Source organism: Melanerpes formicivorus, unplaced genomic scaffold (genome assembly GCF_026170545.1).
Source record: "Melanerpes formicivorus ecotype bairdi unplaced genomic scaffold, bMelFor1.0.p_v2 SCAF_55, whole genome shotgun sequence".
In the NCBI taxonomy this organism is placed as follows: domain Eukaryota; kingdom Metazoa; phylum Chordata; class Aves; order Piciformes; family Picidae; genus Melanerpes; species Melanerpes formicivorus.
In genome coordinates this window covers 2,577,609-2,599,522 of record NW_027142407.1, presented here as the reverse complement: position 1 = coordinate 2,599,522, position 21,914 = coordinate 2,577,609, and the positions used below count along the sequence as shown (strand labels likewise).

General features: G+C 41.1%; 1 long non-coding RNA gene across 1 annotated transcript in view; it reads right to left on the bottom strand.

The window, feature by feature from the left end:
- LOC137452514 (uncharacterized) overlaps window positions 1-21,914 on the bottom strand; it is a 116,476-nt gene that overhangs the window by 62,778 nt on the left and 31,784 nt on the right. The window contains exon 2 of the long non-coding RNA XR_010990102.1: window positions 9,773-9,845. This is a non-coding gene — a long non-coding RNA (uncharacterized lncRNA). The remainder of the gene's footprint in view (window positions 1-9,772; window positions 9,846-21,914) is intronic.

Sequence of the window (21,914 nt, the reverse complement as noted above, 5' to 3'; positions counted from 1 at the left end):
TAAACTAATTTCATTGGTAGATTGGGGGGAAGCACCTTTTGAACTGGGAGTACAGCAGAGAATCCTGGGCATTCCTGCACTTTTCTGGTCAGTCTGTCTTCCCCTCCTTCGGTGGCTTGCAGCTCGCAGCTTCTGGGCTTTCGGCCAGGCTTGACCTTGAAACTGATAAACTGCAAGGCCTGTACTAACCGCTTTCCAATTAACACATAACTGCTTTTAATTAATTTTCTCTTTTTCTCTCTTTCTAACCCTCTCTGGGGAAAGGGAGAGAGAAAGGGGATCAGAGGTGGGGAATCCCCCCCTCAGCAGAGGAGGGAACCCTCATTTCTGTGTGACTTTGTTGTATATTTCTGTATATATTGTAAATACTGTAAATTCTGTGTATATTTCCCCGCGTTTCCCTAAACTGCTTTGTAAATATACAGCACCCACTCCTTTGCTAATTCAGCTGTGAGTTTTTTTTTTTTTTCCCTTCAATTTTCTTCCCTCTACTCACAGTGGGGGGGGGAGGGCCTGGCCTTTCCCTCAACCCTACGACAAGATCATAGAATCATAGAATCAACAAGGTTGGAAAAGACCTCAAAGATCATCAAGTCCAACCTGTCACCCAAGACCTCATGACTACTAAACCATGGCACCAAGTGCCACGTCCCATCCCCTCTTGAACACTTCCAGGGATGGTGACTCCACCACCTCCTTGGGAGCCTTATCTTTTCCAGGCTGAATATTTGGCATGAATTAATATCCAGGATTCATTTCTCTGCTAAGAAATCAGATAAATAGACAGGTGGAGTAACACAGTGGTATGACCTTGCCTTAATAGAAAACAAAACAAAAAAGGTGGTCTGATAAAACAAACCCACAAATAGGATAGCATTGACTGGTTAACTTCTACTCTGCAGAAAAAAACACCAGTTTAAGTAGTGCCTGCACACCAGGAATAGGAAGATGACGAGCATCTCTTTCTTCCCAGAGTCGTAGGTACCACCTAACATTTTGACTCCAGTGTAATTCTTGGGATCGAGAGAATCTGGAGTCCCCCAGAGGTAGGCTGAGGCTCATTCCCTACCAGTAAGTGAAAACTGGGGCTCACTGTCTGCTGAGCAGTGGGATGTGGAGAGAAGGGAGTCACTTGGCTCCCTCAATGAGGAGACGTCCTGCATTCATACTGCTGCTGAGACAAGGGCTGTGCCTGTGGCTCCCTCTAAATTGCAATTCCTGGGGTCAAGTGAACATCCATTTTAAAAGAAGAAAACATCAGTAAGGTTCCAGAGTTTCTTGCTGTGGAGAAAAATCAGAAGACGTAAGCCCTGAGGGTTCAGTATGTAAGGCAATTTTTAAGAAAGGGAAAAAGTCACAAGCTTTAAATGTCATGGGGGCTTGGGGGAGAGCAGGGAACAGAGCAGAAGTAAGGACAAGAAAGATTGAGTTTGTTGTTTGGTTGGGTTTGATTTGGTTTTTTAAACCTATCTGGGATTGGCATTCCTGCACTGTACTCCAGAAGGCCAAGATATATTCAAGTTGTGGTTTTCTATGTATAGGATGGACCCAAAAAATGAAGAATAACTTTCCCACCATTAAGTCTTGTTTAAGACACCTCCTCTTTGGAGTAGAATCAGAGCCAGCTGATAGGATTTTTTTCCTTATGTCTATCTAGAAATACTTCTCTAACAGACAAATCAAACCCCATCATTTTAGCTTTCCCCTAATGTGAATTTAATAATTATCTGGTAAGGTGGGGTGCTTTTTTCAGTGCCATTACTGTGTTTGAACACAGTATTTTGAAAGCCCCAGGCAGTTTTCTCTTTGTTGACTCATTAGCACCAAAATGCCATTTCTACAAGGCATGTTACAAAAGCCCAAGAAACCCAGGATTAGTTATCTGCAGAGAGTGAAAGCAGATAATTAAGAGGGAATATAGATATGCCCAAGCACATATTTGGTGCCTATGACAGATCTTTAAAAGCCAGTGAAGAATATCCTTAGAAAAGAGGAAATTATTTTGGGTAAGAGAGGAAAAAAACCCCAAAACCAAACTGTTTCACAACTGTACCACAAACTGCTGAGTTCATATTTACTTGAGTATAGGAAGAGAATTTCTAACATTTGTTTATGTAGATTTCATATGAACATTTCCTTTAAGTTTCTTTTAGTCCTTGCATTAAAAAAATAAAAAAATTGGAAAGTGATCAGGCTTTAAGCAAATAAATTTAAAAAAGGTAGAGAAAAGATTTCCAGACTTTAGGATCTCATCCTCTGTACACAAGAAAACCTGCAGGATTGCTGAACCCATCATTCTCATAATATAGGTAGAGAAGAGAAAAAGAAATAAAGCTTTCTGCCATTTCTCAAGTCCTTTGTGCCCCCTGTTTGCAGCCAGAGGCTGAATGCTGGACACAGATAAATATATCTGAGTGTAATGGAATGACTTTTACTTCAGTTAGGCAATACCCTTCCTAAAACAATCCCACACTTGATAATATTTCACATTTGCACCTGTATCTTTGGGACTCTGGTAGCCATCTAACAGACCTGACAACAAGACTGTTTTTAAGGCTAAGGCTTCACTAAGGGCAGATCATGCCTGACAAATTTTTCCAGTGTTGCTGGATGTAAGGGAAGAGCAACTGGTATCATCTAACTGGACTTTCAAGCATTTAACACTGCCTCATCCTTGTCTCTAAATTGGAAAGGCATGGATTTAATGGATGGATCACTTGGAGGATAAGGAATTGGCTGAATGGCTGCACTCCAGGTCAGTGGCTCAATGTCCAAGCAGAGACCAGTGAAGTGTGGTGTTCCAAAGGGGTCAATATTGGGACAGGTTCTGTTTAAAATCTTTCTCAGTGACATGGACAGTGGGATTGAGTGCACCCTCAGCAAGTTTGCTGATGAAACCAAACTGTGTGGTGTTTTTGCCATGTTGGAGGAAGGGGATGGCATTGAGAGAAACCTTAGCGTGAAAGGATGCCATCCAGAGGGAGTTTGCTAGGCTTGAGAGGTGGGCTCTTAGAGGACTGGAGCTCATTCCCTACGTGGAAACAATGGAAGAGTTGAGGTAATTCAGCCTGGAGAAGAGAAGGATCTGGGGACAGCCTTTGAGTACTTGAAGTGGATGTGCAGGAAAGATGGAGAGGCAGTCTATCAGGGAAAGTAGTTGATAGGATGAGAGGTAAGGGTTTCAAATGGAGAATAGATTTTGGTTAGATGCAAGGAAGAAATTCTTTACTGTGTGGGTGGTGAGACACTAGAACAGGTTATTCAGATAAAGCTGTGGATGTCCCCTCCTTGGAAGTGTTCAAGGCCAGGATGGATGGGCCCTTGAGCAACCTGGTATAGTTGCATCTGTAAGGTCTTTTGCAATGCAAACCATTTTATGATTCAATGATTCTGAAAAAAAACAATACTTCAAAGAAGATACCAGAAAACAGTTCAGACACCTGATATGCTTACTGGGGCAAATTAAGACAAGAATGAGCCATTTAGTGGCTGCAGTATGTCACTATTCACCATTCTGAAGTTACAGATGAGTATAAAATGTCATCCATCAGGATAAATTCTGATCAGTTCTTCAGATAAGCTTTATAAAACTATTTTTTTTTTCAGAGAAAGTCTCAAATTGCATGTTGAAGTGACTTCATTTGTTAGTTCTTTGTGTCTACACGTTGTAGAAGACAAGGAAAACCAGAAAACCAGAATATAATAAACACTGTTTCTTACAACAGTAAGAAAGTGGTTAAAGATAGGCTGGGAAGAGACTTTTTAAAATATATTTTGAAAGAGATTTAATTTGCAGCCAGCCTTGGCAATGCAATATACTTAACTGTAACAAATCTGTGCGGTCCTTGGAGCTTTGAGAGCTTCGGATACTTGTGATAGCATATGCAAGTGAGTCTTAATTAAATTAGTAATGGCACTCTCTGTCATGGAATCAAACAAACCCAAATACTTTAAGCCTTACAATTTTTACCTGCAAGTATGATCATATTCAGCCCTCAGAACACAAAGGAAATGAGCATTTTCTCAACCCTAAACAAAACAAAAGATCATTCCAACAATTTGGCATTGGGGGGGGGGGGGGGGGGGGGGGAAGTTTTTTTTTCTACCACAATGTAGGTGTGCAAGCATATTAAAAGTAGGATTTCCACAGGTACCTTGACTCTGACACTGAATAATTGATTTACCTGTCAAAGTATAGCAGCAGGTGTGATTTGCATGCCAAGGTGTTGGGAAATGCATGGCTAATTTTATACCTGTCCTATCCCAGGTAAAATATGGTAGGCACAATACATATGCCCTAAAAGAATATTCACAGAGAGCCATAACTGCATGGTATACAAGCGGTCATGAAACTATTATTACCTGTTCAACTGTTCTGCTGGCACTTGTTCCTTTTAAATGAAAGTATGGCACAGAATAGCCATTTTATGTCTAGCACTCAACGTTTATAACCAGAAGGAAGCAGTGACACTGCAACAGAGCCTGAGCCAGTAGCTTTCATCTATTTTTGCAGTATTAACCTTGCAGTAGAAATGTAGAGTCCTTTAGAAATTTAGGATAATCATAGTTGCATCAAAGCTTACATTGAAGAAGGACATTGAGGGGCTAGAGTGGATCCAGGGTAGGGCAACAATGTTGGTGAAGGGTCTAGAGCACAAGTCTTGTGAGGAGTAGCTGAGGGAACTGGGGTTGCTTAGGCTGGAAAAAAGGAGGCTGAGGGGGGACCTTTTGGCTCTCTGAAAAGAGTATGGGGCCAGGTGGGAGTTGACCTCTTCTCCCAAGTAACAAGCAATAGGACAAGAGGAAACAGCCTCAACTTGCACCAGGAAAGGTTTAGGTTTGACATGACGAATAATTTTTTTCCCCCAAAGGGTTGTCAAGCCTTGGAACAGGCTGCCCAGGGCAGTGGTGGAGTCCTCATCCCTGGAGGGACTGAATGGATATGTAGATGTGGTGCTGAGGGACTTGGTTCAGTGACCTGGCAGTGCTGGGTTAATGGTTGGACTTGATGATCTTAAAGGTCTCTTCCAACCAAAACTACTCTCTGATTCTATGATCTCTGAAATTGTTTCCTTATTTGGGTGCCATAGGAATCCCCGAGCTCTGCAGATCACAGGCTAAAAACTTATCTTCCCATTAAATGAATTAAAAAATATGTCTTTGGTTAGGACTTACTAAACAGAGGACAGAATTTAGCTGAGGCACAAAAATAAGAGAAAGAATTACTGCCTTCACTCAGCTCTGTATAACTATTCATTATTAAATCCATTTGATTTAAAACTAAAAGAAACTGTGAATTTAGAGCAAAACTTTCAAGGTTCACCTGTGTTTGCTGCTTTAGGATCATTTGTATGAAATACTGTAAAAACTCATGTCCAGATGTGAAGTCGATTTGCAGAGATGATGTCTGCTCCTAGCAGCAATGACTGGTTGTGCATGTTAGCAGTGCATGTCAGAAAATAGACATATATTAATATTCTAGAGACCAGCCTGATCCAGAACATGAGCCTATTCCTCTTATTCTATCCAGAAAACAATGTTAGCTTATACACTGTGATTTTATTGCCTTTTGTTATGGGTTTAGGCCAATGCTTTAGCCTAGCATCTTAGTTACAAACAAGAATAAGAATTTTCTGGCTATCTTTGAGTAAAGGGCAAATAAATTACCATTGGATACAAAAGAACAACTGATTTATCTGTATCATTCTATTGGCTTGCTAACTAGGGTAAAGTTTGCTGCAAACTATCCTTTTCTCTTCTCTTTTCCATTTTGCTTTGCATTGCTCCCTTACCTCTTTCCTGACCATCTGCTGCCTCAGTATTGTGTCTGTGAGGTAACAGGGAGGGAAGAAAGGGAGGAGGTTGCCAACAGTCCCCCTGGACCGTCCAGGGGGGTGATTCCATACCAGGGGATGCTTGTATTTGTTTTTCTGAATTGTGAAGACATGTACACACATTTTGTACGTATTCAGTGCATTTTATACTTCTAGATTTTTAGTTTGCCTTTTGTAAACAGAGCTCTCACTTTGCTTTCCAAGTTCTGAGGTGGTTTATTTTAGAATAGATACAGAATAGACATAGAATAAACCAGGTTGGAAGAGACCTTCAAGATCATCGCGTCCAACCCATCAACCAATCCCACCCACCTAAACAACTAAACCATGGCACCAAGCACCCCATCAAGTCTCCTCCTGAACACCTCCAATGATGGTGACTCCACCACCTCCCCAGGCAGCCCATTCCAATGGGCAATCACTCTTTCTGTATAGAACTTCTTCCTAACATCCAACCTAAACGTCCCCTGGTGCAGCCTGGGACTGTGTCCTCTTGTTCTGGTACTGGCTGCCTGGGAGAAGAGACCATCATCAGCCTGTCTACAACCTCCCTTCAGGTAGTTGTAGAGAGTGATAAGGTCACCCCTGAGTCTCCTCTTCTCCAGGCTAAGCAGCCCCAGCTCCCTCAGCCTCTCCTCATAGGGCTTGTGTTCCAAGCCACTCACCAACTTTGTTGCCCTTCTCTGGACTCGTTCCAGTAAGTCAACAACCTTCCTAAACTGAGGGGCCCAGAACTGGACACAGTACTCGAGGTGCAGCCTAACCGGTGCAGTGTACAGAGACAGAATGACCTCCCTGCTCTGGGGGTGCGGGGTAAATTTCAACCCACCACACTTTTCTTCTGAACTTGTTATGGTGCCTTTAAGAACCATTAAGTTGAGTCTTCCAGGAGGATCAGAGAGGTCCAGGGATGGACCAGAAAGTGTAAATTGTTTATTCTATCCCATAATTGTGCTATGTCTTAATCAGCAGCTCTGCCAGCTCTTTCTCTTTTCTCTCTTTTCCTCCTGGGAAGGGGTGAGTTCTTGTCAGGCATGGGGGAAGATTCCAGGCTTCTCTGCAGGATCAGGTGGCCTGGGTGAATTTTGCCTATGCAATTTTTGGCCTGTTTGGGTCTAATGAAGTAAGGCATGGGGAGGGGGGAAGAGGACTAAGGCATGAGTATTAAGGCATGGATTGTGGAGGAAGGTTTTTCTTGCTATGTAGCAGGCAGTATGGATTTATGTATTCTTTATTAGAGATTGATGTATTCTGTAATTCTCTCTCTATATATATATATATATAAAATTTAATACAATTCTGTATTTCTCTCCAATTCTGTGGGAGTGTTTTATTTTGCACTTTGGGGGGTGTGTGTGTCTGTGTGTGTGTGTAAAATAATAGTTTCTCTCACTTTTTAAAACCAAAACATACCTAAAAAAGTATTGTAAGAAAGAGAAGCATTTTATTATTCTTTAAGTTTGCTGAAAGGAATGCTCTTCCTTCCCAGCCTGCACAGGTCAGAAAAAGAGGATTTGAGACTTTAGATGTTTGTCATGGAAGGGATACTGTCTAACTAATTCCTGCAAGAGGTACAGTTCTCAAATTTCCTTCTGTGCTTAAGTTGCTGTTGCAAATGATGATGTCAAATCCTAAGTCTATTAAAGTAAATGTGTATTTTTTCCAGCACTTTTGCACACAGATCACTTACTGGTGCATTGTGTGTGGCAGATGAACTATTAGGTGTCAGAATTATGCTCTAGTGTAGATATTTTTCTTCCTAACCTGTTTTCCACAGTTACATTGTAGTAAAATTGCTGCATTTCTTTCCTTGATCAATATGAGAGCTTTAATCTGAATCTGAGTATATAAACACCTTGATTCTCGATCTAAAGTAATTTTGAAGTCCATGGCAGCACTATATTTGTTATTACTGTAGCGTGGTAAACTTTGCATCTAGCAATGATTATTCCCTGAGATCAGATACACAAATCAGATGATCATTGACAATGCATTGAACACAGACTTGAAGAGCAACCGTCAAATCACTCAGATTGTCTCATTTTAAGCTCTTACCTCTCATGTAGCTCATTGTATTGAGCAACATTTGGAACCACAGAAACAGTGCTGAAGTATAATAGAGTCCTGATGTCCCCCTTTTAAACAAAACACAGCACCTGGGCAAAATTGTATCATTGTAATATTTTACAATCAGAGGCATTTTAGTAATGAAAAAAATTAAATATATCAACAGCAGAAAATAGGTCTTGGGGCTGAAATACATACAATAAGCTAAAGGCACTGTGGCTAGGCGTAGTTTTATTTATAAATCTTGACCAGACAAGGGCTTAGCATCCTTGTATACTGGTTTGGACACTAGTGTCTGTTGCTACCCTGTAAGGTGCTTGCATTGAAGAAGGCATTCAGGTGTGTGGTGATAAGATTGAATACAGAAATAGGATTTCAGCTCCACTCACACACATCCTTGTTCCTTCTCCTTTGTTCTACCATTTTCCTCCTCCTTCCCTTTTTAAATGCACACACAGGTATTTTAATTTCTTTTACTTTGCCTGAGACTATAAAGAGGTTTAGGGAAACACTGGCTACATGAAAACACCAGGACACTACCTTATAGTTTCTATCCTTCCATCACTGTGGTGCACATACTTTATTATTTCCCATGTCAAGTTTCATTAGTGCTTCCATTGCCATGTCCCTGAAAAAATTCCTTGCAGGGAACTAGGGTTGTGCTTGTGATACTACTGAGCACATGGCTCATGTTACAGACCAAGAAGCAAGCTAACTGTAACTTTTGACTTGCAGGTTTCATTGGCTTAATCAGGCTTTACAAGGCTCTGAGCAACCTGATGTAGTGGAGGATGTCCCTGCTCATTGCAGGGGGGTTGGACTGGATGACCTGTGGAGGTTCCTTCCAACCCAAACTCATCTATAATACTGAGGACTAAGGTAGCAACTTATGAGAAAGAGCAACTTATGAAAAAGCAGGCAGTTAAGAATTCTCATGTATGTAATGATGTTAGTACAGGTTTGGTTCTTCTTAAATTATAAATAGCTAAAAAGAGAAAAAACTATAGGAGAAAAAAAACAAAGACAGTTGTTCTCCCCCCCAGTAAATGCAATAGCTCTTGGCTGCTAAGTATTTAGTCATATGTTCTTTTTCAGGTGAAGCTCCAATAGGCTGTTATTTTTTACTCAAATCTGGAGAATAACAGCTTGGTGACAAAAGGAAACCTTTAGTACAGAACCTAAAATATACGAGTGGAATATAGCCTTTAAAATACAGAGTGTGGTACAGTTTGGCAATTATCTGAGTGTGATTGGCTGCAGCCCTTTGTGTGTTCACAGAACACACACATAAATGAGCATGCAAATAAGAAGTGTACAGATTGAAAACTTCAGGTAGGTGTTTAGCTGCTTCTGTGCCTGCAGAAAGGTTTAACTGTCATCAACATAATAAATATACATCTAACAAAACTGTTAGAGCAAGTCCAAAGAAGGGCCACAAAAGTGATCCAAGGGCTGGAGCACCTCGGCTGTGAGGATAGGCTGAGGGAGCTGGGGTTGCTCAGCCTGCAGAAGAGAAGACTCCGAGAGGACCTTATAGCTGCCTTCCAATACCTGAAGGGAATATACAGAAGGGCTGGAGAGGCACTTTTCATAAGAGTGTCTAGCAATAGGACAAGGAGGATTGGTTTTAAGCTAAGGGAGAGTAGGTTTAGACTGGATCTTAGGAAGTTCTTCAGTATGAGGGTGGTGAGACTCTGGAATAGGTTGCCTGGAGATGTTGTGGATGCCTCTTTCATGGATGTGTTCAAGGCAGATTGGATGAAGCAGGTCTGTTTGATAGGCATCCCTGCCCATAGCAGGTGGGTTGGTGTAGATGATCGCTAATGTCCCTTTCAAGCTAAGCCATTCTATGATCCTAATGCAGTACTCACTGTTTCGTCTTGCTTTCCTTCATTTTTCCTGGGTTTTGTACTGCTGTTGCTACTGGTACTCATCCTCCACAGCCTGTTCAAAAGAGAAGACTATCTTGCTTTAGAGAAAGCAGAACAGCAGGGCTTTCTGTTTTTCCAGAGCAGCTACATAAAAAGGTCTTTGGTTCAGCAAGTTTAACATAATGTTAATTTGAAGGAGGAGGGAGGTGATATTTGTACTGTTTATTTAGTTAGGTGTTCCCTTTTCCTAACCTGAACTACTCATTATATTGTAGTTTGAATAAAGAGAAAAAAGGAAGCTGAAAATTTCATTTTCCTCTTCTTGCTAAATAAATGATCAAAATGTAGCAAAGTACTTTGTTATTTTCTTCAAGAGATCATCTTGCTAAGTAGAGCTGCAGTTAGAGGGTTAATCTGCATGTTCCTAAATTCCCCTCTCCTGTGTTCATGGTCTTTCAGCCCCTGGGGTCTATTTAACCACCACTATGGGTTCTTAGCAATATTTTTGTAAAGCAGTCTTGTCTAGAGAAGTCTTAGCTAGTGGAAGGCTACATTGATGATTGTCTCCTAATGACCTCCAAGAATTTCCTTCAGCCTTCCTGTTTGCAACACCATGCTGTTATGTCAAAAGCCCCATTATTTGACCTAAAAGGAGCATTTTTAGAATGGTATTTTCTATTGACTGTTTCTAGGTTTGATATTCACTTTTGCTTTCTATATTAAGATATATTCTATTTTCCTGTATAAGGCAATGAGATCACAGACACCAATAAGTATTTCCAGTCTGAGTTCACATCTTTCTAGCAGATGAGTTTGCATATGTTGCAATTTAATCTGGAAAGAAGTAAAAAACATGCAAAAGGGACTCATGCCTGTTCTCTAAAGGAGTAACTTGTACAAACTCAAGCAATTGCTGTAGGTTTTGCAAAACTGTTACAGAGTTTGCTGTTAAAGGAGTACATTTGCTGAGTATCAAAGCTTTCTGCTTAAAAGGTCTCTTCTGTAATTTGCTCTATCTGTTATCTAACTGAGAAGACAGAAAACAAAAAACAACATTAACTGTTAGTTTATAGCTTTGGCTCAGGGATTCTCATATTAGAGAACAGCAGGTGGTAATTTCCAATGGAAACCAGCAGCTACTAGACCACACAACCCTCATTTACTTATACCTTGTTCAGTGCTTCTAAGGAATATTATAAACTGTGGGCTCTTGCTCATTTGTCCTTGTTTTAGCTGACATTGTCATTCATGACTATACTCTGAGTGTAAATGATGATCTAATGTCACTTCTATAATTACTTGGCACCCTGAATAAACTGTAATACCTCTGGGTCAGTAATTGCTCTCAGTTTGACATTCAGTAAACAAGTTTTTGAGAATTGCTGTAGTTCCACTTTTTTTCCCCTGATGCTTTCAGTGAATGCTACTCAGAAGCGTCCAGGACCATTCAGAAAGGAAACAACTGCATACAGTGGAAGATCACTGAAGGGATGCCTCTGATTTACAACACTTACAGAGGCCTCGCACCTGGAGGGCCCAATTCAGCTCCAATAGGACTTTTCAGATTGGCTTTAAGTGAGCCTCTGATCCTGGGAGGCTTCTGTGTGCAGTCAGGAGCTACAGTTTTTAAGGGCACCTACTACAAGTATTGTGACTATCTTACTGCAACCCTGCTCTATGCCTCAAGATTTTTGATAGCACTTGACTTTTGTTGCTGTAGCTTTGACTATGGCTCTATATAATGCAACCCAGGTAGGTGCAATTGAATCCTTCAGGCACAAAAATAAAACCACCTCTGTTATGCACAAGGATGATATCCAACATGGAGAAATCAAGCACCACTGTAATACTGTCTGTGTTCTGCTGTTCTTACAATCATATACTGATTGCTGCTCACTGCCTATTCAGTCTACCTCTGCAGTGAGTACTTAATGGTCACAATGACCATGAGTTTCATCATCAGTTTTTCTGTTTCCTTCATTTTCAGTGTTATGGAAACACCACCTTCTTTGCTTGTACAGTAGTGTGTCCTAACTAAGTGCATGTACCATTGGCTAAAGAAAAAGAAAACAACTAGTCCTTCAAAGAATCTGTTGGCTGGTAGGATTAATCATGGAGACACAGCAGTCACTGAAAAAAAAAGTAAAGAAAAAGAAAAAAAGTACAAATTAGGAGTATGATGGAGCTGAGAAGTAAATGATTAATAAATGGCAAAAGTTAAGAAATATGCCAAACCTTCCTTAAAGTGAGGACTGAGAAAAGAAAATCTGGAACAGCTTCAGAGACTTAACCTTTAAAAAAAGACTTGCATGACACAGAAGGTCAGAGTCACTTTGACTTCTGATCCATATGTCTTGTTTTGAACAAAGAAAAGTAGCTATATCAATGTAGTGAAGGAGAAGGAAAGGGAGAGAAGGAATGTCCCAGCCATTGTGTACAGAATTGAAAGGAACAGAACAAAGTGATCACAGGAAAGACGATGAAAAACATTGTGGCAGATGTAGCAGGGCATGCATTTTTATGTCAGAGACGTTTTGTTCCATCTGAGCCAAATATTCTACCATTTCTTAAGATCAGAAAGACTTCAGAAGAGTATGTCCAGCAGGTCAAGGGAGGTTCTTCTCTTTCTCTACCCTGCCCTAGTGAGACCACATCTGGAGTATTGTGTCCAGTTCTGGGCTTCCCAATTCAGCAGGGACAGGGAAATACCGGAGAGCATCCAATGGTGGGCTACAAGGATGGTTAAGGGACTGCTACATCTGTCTGATGAGGGAAGGCTCAGAGACCTGGGGATCTTTAGTCTGGAGGAGAGAAGACTGAGAGGGGATCTTATTAACGTTTACAAATATCGGAAGGGTGGATGTCAAGAAGCAGAGGCAGTCTGTTTTCAGTAGTGCCCTGTGATAGAATGAGGGGAAACAGACACAAACTGGAACACAGGAAGATGTACTTCAACATGAGGAAAAACTTCTTTGCTGTGAGGGTGAGAGAGCACTGGGACAGGCTGCCCAGAGAGGTTGTGGAGTCTCCTTCTCTAGAGACTTTCAAAACCCATCTGGATGTGGGTAATTATTCACATACAGCTTCAGAAAACTTCACACACTGCTGAATGTTGGTGCTTTGAACAGCAATCATCCAACTGCATCCCTGCCAGCAAAGCTGTGCCTCACCACTATGAACTAAAGCACAATAGCAAATTCATGTTTGCCTAATTGAAAATCTGTGCTTTGGTGGACCTGTCCTGTGGTCTTTTTTCTCAACAGAAATGCACAGGTATATTACACTAAAATAATGCCCAGATAAACCAATCACGAATGTGCTGAGAAAGAGTTAAAGGTAAGACAGCTGTCAAAGAGGCAAGGGTGGGAAAGCGAGTTTCTTTTCTGCTTGTGTTGCTAAGCAGCAGAGCAGAAACATACCCAAGTCCTGCATCAGAGAGCCTGCCCTGGACAGTCTTAACCGCTGCTCTGAGGTTTTTTAAAGGTAATGCATGTAGCTCTTTTGTCCAGGATACTTTTCAATGCAAACATGCAGTGGAATCCATGGAGATCATCTCTGTGTGCCGTTAGGTAGCTGAGGGGGCCATAAAAAGTCTTTTTAATGTTTTCAGGAGTAAAAACCGAAGCCTTAACCACAAAATCTGTAATAAGTTCCTTAAATTGTTCCCTACCAAAATACCTATAGCTTTAGACTCCTCTTACAAATCTCTCTCCCTGTGGCTGGGAAGCTTGATTGCTAGACAGTCTACAATCCCTGCGGCTTCACAACACTTCCAAAGTAATAGAAAAAAACTTTGATATTCTACATATCAGTAAATGAATCTTTACAAGGGACTAAGTACGGAGGGGAAATAGAAACGTAGATGGCTTTCATCATTGTTTTGTCCCCTGGAACAATCATGTTATCTTTCTGTATCAGTGTCTTTGTCAGGAAACTTTCACAAGCATTCAAAGACTGATTCAGATCGGAGAGAGCAGAAAGAAAACTCCGAGGGAGCAGTGAGGAACTGGGAGGATCCAACGATGCAGGAAACAAAAGACCTGCAGCAGAAGGAGCAGAGGACTGAAAGAAGCTTAAAGGGCAGTGCCCTAGGACACAATGCATCTGCAAAATGCTGCAGGTAATTGCATAAATTAGCCCCAGATTCTATCATTTCCACTGCATTGCTTGTAATATTCACTCTGTGCTGTTCTAGCTGTTTTCTAGGACAGTAAACAATATAATCTATGTCTGCACACTGGACTGGGAATAAAATGAAGTATGTCAAATCACTGAGGAGCAAAGTCTCCATAACCAACTTGCATTCTCCTCACACTTTAATATTTTACTTAAATTTTTATTTCCAGAAGAATATTGTTCAATATTTTTCATAATGTTCAACTTAGCAACCAAACTTTTTTTAGCACAATGATAAATCCCTTTGATGCTTTTCAAAGGCCTTTTAGTAAGTTAATAAAACATTTTTCAAATAGGTTGCATGGTTCTGTAGTTGTTTTTTCATGGAATGATTGAGTTTCACTCCTTTCACTTGCCTTTTGGCATGCAATAAAAACGTTAAAGCTAGGAAATGCAAGCAATACGTAATGGTATGTGTTAAAATATTATCCAGGTTTGCCTTTCAAAGGACCGTCAACAGTACTGCATATATGACTAATATTCATTCATTCAGGCTGCACAAACAATTTTTTTCCCCCCCCTAGCACACCACTTAGTGATTTTTTTTAAAGCATATCTTAGTCTAACAGCTTGACAGCTGACTCTAATAAATGCCCTTATTGAAGATCACTCTGTCTAAGTCCAACTGTCATCTTCCTGACAAGGCACTCATCTGAGAACACTGAAGCATGCAGAAATGCCAAGAGTATTTGCCTTCATGGGATCTGGAGTAGCACAAGGCCTTCCCAAAGATAGAGCTTTCTGCACAAGGGCCACATGAAAGGTACACTGAGAAAGACTGTTAGGGACTGTGGACTTAAACCCACCCAAAATCTCAGGATCCAGAAAGGATTTTTTTCAGGAAGTGAGGAAGAATATGAGCACAACAGCTACATTTGCACTATGCAAGATGCAGAGATACAGAAGGCAAGATATGTAAGGTGGCAAAACTTGCTGGTGTAGATATAGGCTTAGAAAATGACACACCTAGAACATAGCCTAGCTGCTATTCATTAGGACACCTGCAAATGTTAAGTATTTTGGAGTGAAGGGAAGCACAGTCCAATTTTTGTTCTTGCCCCTACCTGTATTCCCTATAGCATCATCATGACACATTGCAGATCTGTGATAGAAATCACTGTCTTTATACCTCTGGAATATTCTGGATTAATTTACCAATTAAAAAAATGACTTGTTTTATAAGGGAGTAAGGAATGGGAGAATAAATGACTGGCCACCATCCTGTTCTATCCATCAAATGGTCCAACATTCAGGAAAAAGTTCTTTACCATGAGGGTAGTGGAACACCAGAACAGATTGCCCAGGGAAGTAGTTGAGGCCCCATCTCTGGAGATATTCAAGGTGAGGCTTGACAAGGCTCTGGGCAACCTTATCTAGTGAGGATGCTCCTGCTTATGGAGAGGAGTTTGGACTAGATGACCTTTGGAGGCCCCTTCCAACCCAAACCATTCTATGATTCATCCTTTGAAAGTGGACAGTGAGACAGCTTGCTTCCTACATTACACTGAAGGATTATTGCTCCTGACTGTCATATGTTGCTATTTTCATATACTCGATCCCTGTGTATTGATTGCCCTCCTTTCTCAGTGTGTGTTCTAGAAAAGTTAAGGCTTTCAGAACCAATGTCCCTGCCCCCAACCAAACCATACATCACATTCATTTTATTTTTCTCAAATGGTATGGCCATTTCATATCTTCTTGTGAGTCTTCCATTCTGTTTTTTTGGCACAGTCAACTGAGCAGTAAACAGTCTGTGTTTCATCGTCTCTGGTGTATAATCAGAGCATGAGACTAGGAGTAAGTTGCCAGCTGCACCACTCATTCCTTGTTGTGTGCCTCAAGCCAAGGCTGTTCTGAAGTAACAGTAAGGAGAGGCAGAAACCAGAGATGGAGAATCATCTTTCTTCAGTCAAGAAATGGCAGCAATATATTCATATTTCCCATCTTTCATATATGTGATATATATATTTCATGTATTTCACATAGGAACTGGTACCTGTATGGGAATTATAAGATACTAGGAACTGGATATTGTCTTTTCCACTGGATTTAAAAGCTCAGGCCTAGGCCAGATCTGTCATTATTTGATAGTTGTTCTGTGCTCTGTGTAAAGGGAGTTGATAGGTTCCTTTAGCTTTTGGAGAAAAGTCATCAGTTAGTTTGTTTAAAGTACTGTTAAAGAACTCTCTTTGGTAGTGTAAGGAAAGACACCAAAAGTTAGCATAAAACCAGGAAGCACTGTTTGGTTTTTTTAAAGCAACTGGGTACTGGCAAAGTGGTTTAAATTTTTTTACATATACACTTCAGGCAGTTATTCTCAACTGAAATGTATCAGTACTTCATCTAGCACATTGTCTGATTTTGATTCAAAATCTTCCTTGGAATATTGAAAATTAATATATTCTTTTCCTTTGTTATCTTGGCCTACCATTTTTTTACAGAAGTTTAGTTCTGGGTTACATATTGTTGTCTAACAAAGGAAGCTCACTGCAGACAGCCAGAACAGCACACTGAGTGGGGTGCTTTAGACTGGAGATGGCAAGAGTTTGCAGAGTGTTACATACAGTTTTTTTCCTTTTGATTGGCTGTTTTACTTTGGTTTGCTTTGGTTTTTTCTTTCATTTTTTTCCTTTTATGTTGTAGAAATTAACCTTGAGAGAAGGACAGTTCCTACATAGGAATTTTAGCCTTACACTTAAAAATGTGCTTTTACATTTAATGGTTTTTATCTCGTGAGAGTTTAACAAAACATTTCCAATTACAGTAATTCCAAGTTGCTCTCTTCAGGCCATATGGAACTAGAATAATGTGTCTTTGCAGGAGCATGTTGTTATTTCTTATGTGAGTAGTCTCCCTTCTTTCACTTGAAGTCTTGTGCCACAGTTTTTGTATCTGGATACCAACAGCCTGATCCTGGAGACACTGACAGATCTCTGTTCAGTGAAGAAGTTTGTACAGAAAATAAAATTCAAGGGGGAAGAGCTAATATTTTCCCAGTTATAGAATCAGAGAATGGTCCAGCACCCCACCCCCCCCACCCCCCTGCAGAAAGCAGGAACATCCTCCGCTAGATCAGGTTGCTCAGATCCTTGTCGAGGCTGATCTTCAGTATCTCCAGAGACAGGGGCTCAACTACCTCCCTGGGCAATCTGTTGCAGCGTTCCACCACCCTTATGGTCAAGAACTTGTTCCTAACATCCACCCTAAATCTGCTCTTCTTGTAGGCCTCCTACTGGTATTGGAAGGCTGCTATTAGATCTCCCCTGAGCCATCCAGAACAGAAATAATTTCCTTTGAGTTAGATTTAATAGTTTAACAAACCGAAGTTTTGTTTTTAAATTCACCAGTGACAAAGCTTTTCCTTGGCCTCACAAGCACTGTTGTTATATAAGAGAGCCCCACTGTCAATCACTCAAGGAAAGTGACTCTCAAATCTTTTTTTTTATTGTGACTTCTATTATATTTTTAAATGAATGTCTCTGTCCACTTGCTCTCTCTTTTCTTATCCATTTGTTGTTACTGGAAGTAGCCATCAAATTCTGCTCCAATTTACAGACAGCTTTGCACCTTTGATAAATGACAGTATCTGTAAAAACCCTGGCATCGCTTTAAAGCACTAATGCCCCTGTCTTGAAACACTTCCTTTCTGTTTTGCTTATCTAAAGAAGACTTACACTGTGTGCTTGGGAGCAAAATGTCCTTTTACCTTTATCTTGTAAGACTCTAACAGAATACTTCCAATTACAATAATTTCAAGTTGTTCTATTCAGACCATATGGAACCAGAATATTGTGTCTTTGCAGGAGCATGTTGTTAATTCTTACTCCAGTAGTCTCCTTCAATTCCAGCAAGGCAAATACTGCATTTTTCTTACACCATGTAATACCAGGTTGTTTGTATGACTAAAATCCTTGTTATCTTTAAGAAATAACACCATTGGACATACAGCCTTATACAGAAAGAACATCCACAGCTTTTCAGAAGCACCATACCATGGCTAACAATATCTGTATTTTTTTGAGTTTGTGGCTTGGTTTTGTCAGGGGAAAAAGAAAATAAAAGGCAAAATAGCCATCTGCAATAGCACCATCTGCTGGTCCTTAACATCTGGGAAAACTTGACAGCCTCTGCCTGAAAACCTCACTACTCATTTTGAGTACCATTTACACACATTTACTTAGAGACCTGCCAAGTGTGAATGGAAAATTCTGCACTAAAAAGCAGCTCATTCGAGTCCATAACGATCTGCTTTTTGTAGAGGGACCAAGAGTTGGCAGGAGTTCAAGTTTCCTTTAATACTAGGCTGTAAGCTCTAAAACAGGAGTGACTGTGTCCTGCATCTGTTTTACCTTATCTTAAGATTAAAAAGAAGTTTAAGTTATTGTGTGAGATGCATGCAATTGGTCTGAAAGGGTACTTGTACCACGTAACTTCTTTTCAGAATGTTTTCCCTTGACATGGGAGATACGTACTGGGTAAATAAATACTAGGATATAGGATAGGATAGGATAGGATAGGATAGGATAGGATAGGATAGGATAGGATAGGATAGGATAGGACAGGACAGGACAGGATAGGTTGGAAGAGACCTTCAAGATCATCATGTCCAACCCATCATCCAACACCATCTAATCAACTAAACCATGGCACTAAGCACCCCATCAAGTCTCCTTCTAAACACTCATTTCCACTGATTAAACTCAAATTATATTTTCAAGACTGAGTAATATAACCCAGAATCTGAGTATAAAGTATGATAGAAAAGAAAATTGATCAAATAAAAAGAAGGGAAAACTGTGTTACCAATCATCATTTCCACCATTCCTAGAAACAACCCAGAGAAGGATGATGGACTGTCTTCAGACCAATTGCATTGCTTCTCAGCAGCTCCTAAAGTTAAGTGGGGGTACCAAACACAGGATGCCCACATTTCAAATAACAGAACATAAAGAATCTGCAAAGTAAATATAGTTTGCAAATCAAACAGTGGCTCAGCCTGTATCAACCATGTTGGTCATTAAGCAGTGTTGCTCAGGATCTTGTTTACTTTTTTGCAACAAAACAAGCCCACTAATATTTAGCATTGCATCTTGTGCCAATAGTCAAGCTATCTGCTGTTACAATAAGAGTTTCCCTACAAGACCTGCAGCATTTCCCAGTTTGTGTCAGATAACCCCCAGAACAGTCTATTTTTTGGTTACTGAACTTGCACAGAAATGAATCAGGATGGAGCTGAAGGATGTGTTTCAGACAATGGTTTCTTCAGTAGAAATGTGTCAGTCCTATGTGTGAAGTTGAATGGTTTGGCAAAGTTTAGCCAAAATGAACCAAATGTGGCAGAAATGGTGAAAGTTTGTTTTGGTACCTCTGAAACGAATGTTTTTCACACACTAATAATAAAAGCCAAGGAAACGAAGGATTAGCTACATCAAATTAGAACCACTGATGACAAAGGGCAAGGAAGCAACCTGCAGAAGGTCTCCAAGGAAACCAGAAGCTGAGGCCAACCCATAGTGTCACACTGCAGTTGCTATTAGTTAGACTATTGAAAAGGTCACCAAATTTCTTCAAAGCTTAAATGTTTCTTTAATATAGTCTGTATGAAAATATGCTGGATTCTTATTAGTAGATGACAGGATCATCATAAAGTCCTAGCAAAAATGCACTGATACAGACTGACCTCTGTGCCAGCCAGGAACCAGATGTTCGAAGCTTGCCTATCTAATTAAAAATTATTTGAACCCAACCACCAGAACTCTGGGCACCCAAATCCATGGAGAGATTTTGCATACATGAAGGTCCTGCAACTTTTTGACATCTTTGCATTTGTTAGGAACCCACCTTTATTTGCTATTGCAACACGTAGTGCACTGCTAGCACTCCATCAAATTTCTTTAAAGATCAGTAACACAGGGGGAATGTTGCACAGACCTGGTCAATTTCACAGTATCACAGTATAACTAAGGTTGGAAGAGACCTCGAGGATCATTGAGTCCAACCTATAAACACAGACCCCATGACTAGACCATGGCACCAAGTGCCACATCCAATCTCCTCTTGAATGCCTCCAGGGATGGTGACTCCATCACCTCCCTGGGCAGCACATTCCAGTGATGAACGACTTGCTCGGTGAAGAACTTTCTCCTCACCTCGAGTCTAAACCTCCCCTGGCGCAGCTTAAGACTGTGTCCCCTTGTTCTGGTGCTGGTTGCCTGGGAGAAGAGACCAACCCCTTCCTGGCTACAACCACCTTTTGGGTAGTTGTAGAGGGCAATGAGGTCTCCCCTGAGCCTTCTCTTCTCCAGGCTAAACAATCCCAGCTCCCTCAGCCTCTCCTCATAGGGCTTGTGTTCAAGGGGGCCAGAACTGGACACAGGACTCAAGGTGCGGCCTAACCAAAGCAGAGTACAGGGGCACTATGACCTCCCTGCTCCTGCTGGCCACACTATTCCTAATGCAGGCCAGGATGCCACTGGCCCTCTTGGCCACCTGGGCACACTGCTGGCTCATATTCAGGTGGCTGTCAATCAGCACCCCCAGGTCCCTCTCTGTTTGGGAGCTCTCCAGCCACTCTGACCCCAGCCTATAGCTCTGCATGGGATTGCCATAGCCAAAGTGCAGCACTCGGCACTTGGACTTGTTGAATGCCATCCCATTGGACTCTGCCCATCTGTCCAGTCGGTCGAGGTCCCTCTGCAGAGCCTTTCTACCCTCTAACTGACTAACATCTGCTCCTAACTTGGTGTCATCTGCAAACTTGATGATGACTGACTCGACCCCCTCATCCAGATCATCAATGAAGATGTTGAAGAGGACAGGGCCCAGCACTGATCCCTGGGGGACACCACTAGTGACTGGCCGCCAGCTGGATGTGGCACCATTCACCACCACTCTCTGGGCTCGGCCCTCCAGCCAATTCCTAACCCAGCACAGAGTGTAGTGGTCCAAGCCACAAGCTGACAGCTTAGATAGCAGTTTGCTGTGGGGGATGGTGTCAAAGGCCTTGCTGAAGTCCAGGTAGTCAAGACAACTTACAAAACAATTTGCTATATTCAAAAGTGTCCTATTGGAACTACAGCTTTTCTCAGACACATGCAGCTCTGATCAAAATTTCAGAAGTAATTATTTTATTTTAACTTTACCTTATTTCTAAACATATTCAGGTAGGGTTTTCAGTCAAAACCTAAGACAAGTCTGTGTCGTTGTCATCAAGATTGTTATTTGTGAGCTCCATGCTCAAGTTCACGCTGTTACTACTACTGAAATATTTTTCCAGCCCAGACAGAGGAGAAGGCCATGTACATTTTGGACTGTTAGGAGAACAAAAAGTATTTCATTCACATTGTATTGTTAACCACCAAATAATAGACCCCAGTACCTGGGCATAACGGTACAAAGTGGAACAACTACAGCAGTACAAGTTGAAGAGTGATGCTAAAGTCTCATCCTTTAGCCAAGTAGGATGCTCAAATGATTCAAGTAAATCTGAAATATCCTCCTTCTTCTTCATACCTCTTTCCAGAAAGACATAAGGAAAGTTCATTTAAATGCAAGTAAGACCAAAGCCAATTCTACAAACAAAGCACAATTTAGTGCACATTCTGGGATTCTCTACAGGCCTGTAGTGATAGGATGAGGGGCAATGGCTTCAAACTAGAGAAAAGTGGATTAAGATTGGATGTTAGGAATGAGTTTTTTACCATGAGGGTAGTGGAACACTGGAACAGCTTGCCCAGGGAGGTGGTTGGGGCCCCATCCCTGGAGATATTCAAGGTGAGGCTGGACAGGGCTCTGGGCAACCTGATCTCATTGAGGATGCTGCTAGGTGACCTTTGGGGGTCCCTTCCAACCCAGACCATTCTATGTTTCTATGATTCTTCCCTGCCCTTCTGATTTTATGCAGTAGTTACAGTGATTTCCTACACACAGACCTGCATATCTAAGTTTGCTAACACTTTTTGTTCAG